This window comes from Triticum aestivum, chromosome 4D, assembly GCF_018294505.1.
Source record: "Triticum aestivum cultivar Chinese Spring chromosome 4D, IWGSC CS RefSeq v2.1, whole genome shotgun sequence".
In the NCBI taxonomy this organism is placed as follows: Eukaryota; Viridiplantae; Streptophyta; class Magnoliopsida; order Poales; family Poaceae; genus Triticum; species Triticum aestivum.
This window is the reverse complement of record NC_057805.1, coordinates 371023541-371030719: the sequence shown is the minus strand read 5'-3', so window position 1 is coordinate 371030719 and position 7179 is coordinate 371023541.

Here is a 7179-nt window from a genome sequence, read left to right as displayed (position 1 = left end):
GATTGTTTGTTTGAGCTTCGTGACCTTATGCGTGCCAAAGGAGATGTTGGAATCATTCGCAATATCATCTCCGAAGCCATTAGAATTCATAAAGATGGACATTGTGATGATCACTTATCTAATGAATCACTCTCTCTAGGAATTGATCAATCACAAGACGATGTTGAACATGGATACTATGATGAGGATGATGATAGTGACTTTGATCTCGATGAGTCTATGAGACACTTTGGTCTTATGGCTAATCTACGCGGCTACATGGCTGGAGGAAAGGAATGGGTCCTTGATAGTGGATGTACCGATCACATGACCAGAGACAAGGATATGTTTCGTGAGCTAGCTAAAAACGACGAGCCTCGAAAGTATGTCACTTTTGGTGATAACTCAAAGGGTAAGGTGGTTGGCCTTGGTAAGGTGGCCATCTCACATGATAGCTCCATACAAAATGTTATGCTCGTTGAATCTCTTGGCTACAATTTACTTTCCGTATCTAGACTAGCTGATTTTGGCTTCAATGTCCTATTCACTTAAGTAGATTGCCATTTGTTTCAAAGAGATAATCACAGTATGGTCTTTACCGGTATACGTAGAGGTGATCTTTACATTGTTGATTTCATTGAAAAGGCTCGACCTAGAACTTTCTTAATTGCTAAATCTTCTAAATGTTGGTTGTGGCATAGAAGGTTAGGTCATGTGGGCATGCAAAATCTTGATAAGCTTATTAAAGGTGATCATATCCCTGGAGTGAAAGACGTTATAGTTGACAAGGATAGATTGTGCAGTGCTTGTCATGCAGGAAAATGGGTTGGAGAAGCCACCCCGTGAAGAACATCATGACCACGAGAAGACCGCTCGAGCTACTTCATATGGATCTCTTTGGTCCTAACGCCTATAAAAGTCTCGATGGAAACTCATTTGGTCTAGTCATAGTCGATTATTTTTCAAGATTTAAGTGGGTGTTCTTTCTTGACAATAAATCGCAGGTCCAAAAGATCTTCAAGAACTTCGCTAGGAAGGCCCAAAATCAATTTGAAGTGAAGATCAAGAAGTTTTGCAATGACAACGGAATGGAGTTCAAGAATGCAAATGTGGATACCTTTCTTGACGAAGAAGGGATTTCACACGAGTTCTCGGCTACGTACACGCCTCAACAAAATGGAGTTGTTGAGAGGAAGAACCGGACTCTTATTGAGATGGCAAGAACGATGCTTGATGAGTACAAGATGCCAAAACACTTTTGGGCTGAAGCGGTTGAGACAGCTTGTCACGCAACAAATTGCTTATATCTTCACAAGCTACTCAGCAAGACGACATATGAGCTTCTCACCGGTAACAAACCCCAAGTTGGATACTTTCGGATATTCGGCTCAAAGTGCTATATTCTTGATAAGCATCGTCGTTCTAAATTTGCTCCTAAATCTCATGAGGGTTTCCTACTCGGTTATGGCTCAAACTCTCACACTTACGGTTTCTACAACTATTTCACCCGAAAGGTTGAAGAGACGGTAGATGTGAAGTTTGATGAATCTAACGGCTCGCAAGTAGAGCAATTGCCAATTGATGTAGGAGACAAAGACCCTTCGGAAGCAATCCAAGACTTGTCTATTGGCAAGATTTGTCCAACGGAGGTGAAGGAGAGTACCTCGTCCGTCCAAGTGGAAGCTTCTACCTCACGACAATGTGAACCAAGAGTTGACACGGAGGAATCCACAAGTGGTCCACGCCAAGAAGAAGAAAATGAGGAAGTACACCAAGATGAACCTCATCAACCTCCTTCTCCACCTCGACAAGAGAACGACAACATCAACAATGAAGAAGGCCAAGAGGAAGAACAAGATGATGAAGAAGATGTTCCACCCCGACCCAAACAAAAGCTCTCACGAGTTAGAGCAAGAGTCTCACGAGACTATCCCATCGAACAAATCTTCAGTGATATCCAAAACGGGAGAATCACTTGCTCTAAAACTCATTTGGCTAATTTTTTGTGAACATTATTCATTCATCTCTAGCATTGAACCTATGAAGGTTGAAGAAACATTGGAAGATCCGGATTGGATAAATGCCATGCATGAAGAGCTACACAACTTTGAGAGGAACCAAGTGTGGACATTGGTTGAGAAGCCCGACAACAACCACAACATCATCAGTACCAAATGGGTGTTTCGCAACAAGCAAGACGAAGATGGACAAGCCATTCGCAACAAAGCACGTCTCATCGCCCAAGGCTACACTTAAGTCGAAGGTATGGACTATGGTGAGACATACGCCCCCGTTGCTAGACTTGAGTCCATCCGCATCTTATTTGCCTATGCAAATCACCATGATATTACCTTGTACCAAATGGACATTAAAAGTGCTTTTCTAAATGGTAAAATTGAGGAGGAAGTTTATGTTAAACAACCTCCCGGCTTTGTTAATCCTAAGAAACCCGACCATGTTTACAAACTTCACAAAGCTCTTTATGGTCTTAAACAAGCTCCTAGAGCGCGGTATAAATGCTTGACCAAGTTCCTTATTGAAAAAGGCTTTGAGATTGGAAAAACTGATTCTACTCTTTTTACTAAAAGGGTTAATGGAGAATTATCTGTGTGCCAAATTTATGTTGATGATATCATATTTGGTTCTACTAACCCTCATTTTAGTGAAAAGTTTGGAAAGCTAATGTCGAAGAAGTTTGAGATGTCTATGATGTGTGAACTCAAGTTCTTTCTTGGTTTGGAAATCAAACAAATCAAGGAGGGAATCTTTGTTTCTCAAACAATGTATACCAAGGACTTATTCAAGAAGTTCAACATGCAAGAAAGCAAAGGTATGAAAACACCCATGCCTACTAGTGGACATCTTGACTTGACCAAGGATGGCAAATCGGTTGACCAAAAGGTTTACCGCTCTATGGTTGTTTCATTGTTATATCTATGTGCCTCCCGTCCCGATATTATGCTAAGTGTGTGCATGTGTGCACGATATCAAGCGGCCCCCAAAGAATGTCATCTTAAGGTTGTGAAAAGGATAGTGAGATACCTAATTCATACACCAAATTTTGGCATTTGGTATCCTAAGAGTTCTTATTTTGATCTTGTTGGCTACTCCGATTCAGACTATGCCAGTGACAAGGTTGATAGAAAGTCCACTTCGGGTACTAGTCAATTTCTTGGTAGATCTCTTGTGTCTTGGTCCTCCAAGAAACAAAACTCGGTATCCTTATCCACCACCGAAGCGGAATACATTGCCACCGGTTCATGTTGTGCTCAATTACTTTGGATGACCCAAACTCCTAAAGATTATGGGATCTAAGTGAAACATGTTCCATTGCTTTGCGACAATGAAAGTGCAATTAAGATTGCTCATAATCCTGTGCAACATTCTCGAACTAAGCACATTGAAGTTCGTCATAATTTCATTCAAGATCATGTTGATAAAGGAGATATTGATCTTAAGCATGTTCATATCGAGAAGCAATTGGCGGATATATTCACCAACCGCTTGATGAGAAAGTATGCCGTTTCAGAGTTGAATTGAAAATCATTGATGCTTCAAACTTGGAGTAGAAACTCCATTTGGATACATGCAAGGCATGAGCCTTTGACTAATCCTTGATATTTCTCTTATGATGATGATCATATGTCTTGGATATATATTTGCACCCTTCATGCTATCTTACTGTCGGTGTCAAAACCGGCAGATCTCGGGTAGGGGGTCCCAAGCTGCGTGTCTTAGGATCGATGGTAACATGGACACGGGATTTTACCCAGCTTCGGGCTCTCTCGAAGAGATAATACCCTACATGCTGCTTTTGATTGTATTCGATGCGTATGATTATAGAGTTGATCTACCTCGAGATCATATGTTGTGGTCTAAACCCTAGAGGTATGATGAGTAATGTCATGATGCTCTATCGACTAGCCTGGCCTCGGCTTATATAATGTACCAGAGGCCTAGGATAACAAGAGTCCTAGTCGAATATGGCGGTGGAGGGGAGTCCTTGTCTTGATCACCAAGTCTTGTGGAATCTTCCTTGTGTATACATCGACTGTCCGAACTGGCCCATGAGTAGACGGCCATGGGGGTCCTCAGCCCAATCCAACTGGTCGGGAGATGATGTGGTGCGTACCCCCTAGTCCAGGACACCGTCAGTAGCCCCCTGAACCGGTCTTCAAGTTGGGGACGATCCTCGATTCTTCCGAACTGTTCTTCATCTTCGGTCGTCGGTCTTGAAAACTGGTTCAACAAATCATCTCATCTTCGATCTTGAGGATCGCCAAAGTGAATCCGAAGAGTTTACACATCGGGTATCTGAGGAGCCCCTTTAAGTTCTCGGCCTTTATCAATCCCTTGTTATTATTTTTTACGCCACACCTCGGGTTTGAAGTTGTTCCTGTGCGGCGGTGTCCTCTTGCATCCGAGCTCCAACGCCGGACTGCATTCGAGATATCTTTTGCAGCCGAGCACCAACGCCGGATTATATCCGAGCTCCAACGCCGGACTATATCCGCGCTGCAACGCCGGACTATATCCGAGGTGTCATAGTTCACCTTGGCTTGAAAAAGTTTGAAGGAGGTTATCCGAGTTTAATGCTGAAAAGTTCTCTATGGAATGAGCCATTCGAATCTGAGCTTTATGCCGGACCACTTCCGAGCTCCAACGATGGTTAGCGTCCGAGTTGTCGTAAACTACCTCGGTCTTTTAAAAGATTGAACGAATTCAGCCGAGCTCAATGCCGGAAATGCCCTCTATGGAGCCAGCCACTGGCGCCCGAGCTTTATGCCGGACTACTTCCGAGGTGGTGCACCACCCCGACCGCGGGCTGATTTTTTTGTGAATATTTTTGATTGGTGCAATTTATTTTCTGCCGAGATATATAGCCAGTATATGTATATCCAGTAGCCCTCAAGGTGTGTGTCGGTCTAAAACCCGAGATGCACCTGAAGGAAAACATAAAACTGCTGATGCTAGTAGCCCCTGAGACTCAGGTCGATTTGCAAAACCGGCCTGAGGATCAACTCCTAGCTCGACAACATACGTAGGAATAGAAACACAGTATAATATATTAGAAATAATGATCGGCAGACAAGCCCCTGAGAGAGAGTTGTGAGAAGTCGCCGTGATATATTAGCTTGATGCCGGATAAGTCCCAGATGGTACTTAATGTTGTCCGAAGACGCGCTTGCCCATAGTTCGGTCATGCCGAACACTGAGCACTTTGAATTGTCTGCATTGAATAAGCAATGCGGTAGCCCCCGAGACACTGGTCGGGTGGCAGCACCAGATCAGGGGATCGATGTGCCCCTTTAATATTTATAAATAATGAGTGCGAAGCCTAGTAACCCCCGAGCCTTAATGTGGGCACGGGTGGCCGAATTGAGGATCGATATCCGTTTGACTGAAAATTTTGTTGTGTTTAACACAAACTTCTCAGAAAGAGAATAAAGATCTCTTAAAGGAGCTTAGAGCTGGTCGAAATCCGAGCTCGCCAAGGTAGGCCCCAAGGGGTTTAAAAGATGGATTGCAGTAAATGGATTTTACTCGCAATTTTTATGTGTAATGATTCTATGTATCCAAGTACTTTACATCATGAATGCTCGGATCCACATTGTACAACACCTTGTTGACCGACCATCGGCTTCAATCTCCTCGGCTAGTGGCCGGGGAGTGTTTTTCCTACTTTGTAAAGCCTTTACAAGGGCAAAGGTTTACGACAAACAAGGCAATCCGGCCATATGGTTTTATAAAAAATGGTATGCGGAGAGAATGCTATATTACTATTTGATGTAAGAAACATCTCCCAAAGAAAATAATCCCGCTATCGGTTCCTTTCTTTGGGTTGTCATGCCGACCATGATCATGAAACCTCAATTTTGATCGATGCAGGAGAAAAATATTGAGGATTTAGTTCGGGGTAAGTTCCCGATCTCTGTGGCTTTTAATGGACCAAAATTTTCACTCCCGTCGTTGCCGACCAATTATATTCTTTAAGATGGCTAGCTTTCGGCTTCTCCCAGTCTGAGGTACTAACACGGATGACCCGGAAGTAACAATCACAGAGGTGCTCCCTTTACCTCCTAGCCGAACAATCGGGAACGTAGGGGTAATCACAGGAGCCAGGCAACCCAGCTTGGCCGAAATCTTAACTCAAATTGATGCATATTTATGGCGTTATAACGATGATTACGGAAGGCGGCCCTTGTATATTAAATACAAATGCCGATGATATGTTTATTTCGACTCCGTTGCGACCGTTTATTAGTTGAAAGTGGCCCATCATTGGCTTCCCACCCCCTTGTAGATGCTATGCAGGGTGTTTCCGCAATAACAAACTACCCTTAGCCGACGTTTCGGTGCCCGAAGGCGGTTGTGTTAGCGAAAACGAGGCAATCAGATATGCGGGCTTTATAACTTTCACTTAGTCATAGGAGCTTAAAGTTGGGAGGCCAGCTACTAGCTCCTGGTTAGTGTTTGGCGACAGCCGAGGTCAAGCCGTAAACACTTCGACCAATGTTATGAATGGCCCGTCATTTAACACAGTCATCGGATCGCTGACCAGTTTATGCTTATTGTGACAGTCAGTTTTCGGCTTTCTCCACTGAGGTGCTTAACCATGCGAGTTGGAAGCACAATCGCAGTGGTTCTCCCTTTGCACACCTAGCCGAACAAAGCAGAACGTAGGAGGCAAGCACAGGAGCTGGGCAACCCAACTATTGACCAAAGACACAATTCGAAACCGATGCATATATATCAATATCCGAGAATGTTTTTGCAGAATCTCTAAAGGTGTCCGGTGTTGCATTACAAGACTTATGCTATAAACACACCAATAGTTTAGAAGTGCCGTAGGCTCGAAAAGCCAAAAACTTATGTAAAAGCTTGACGTCCGGACTAAACCGAGATTTTGGTGCCAATCCGGAAATTGGTCTTTTTTAAAAAATTGTGCTTCTGTCGTGCTTTAACATGACACATCCGAGGGTCAGCCTACGGCTTCAAGCTCCTTATCCCGAAGGCGGAGTGCTTCTCCGAGGCCAGTATAGCAAACTAAACTCGAGCGGCTTTAGAGAGAAGCTAGGCTATCCGGCTATTGACCATACACTCGAGTCGAAAAAGGAGCGGTAGAAAAAGACTTTGTAACAACCAAGAAGAAAACACATTATTATAGAACGGCTCGTGTAAATTTTAAGAGCCCCCAGT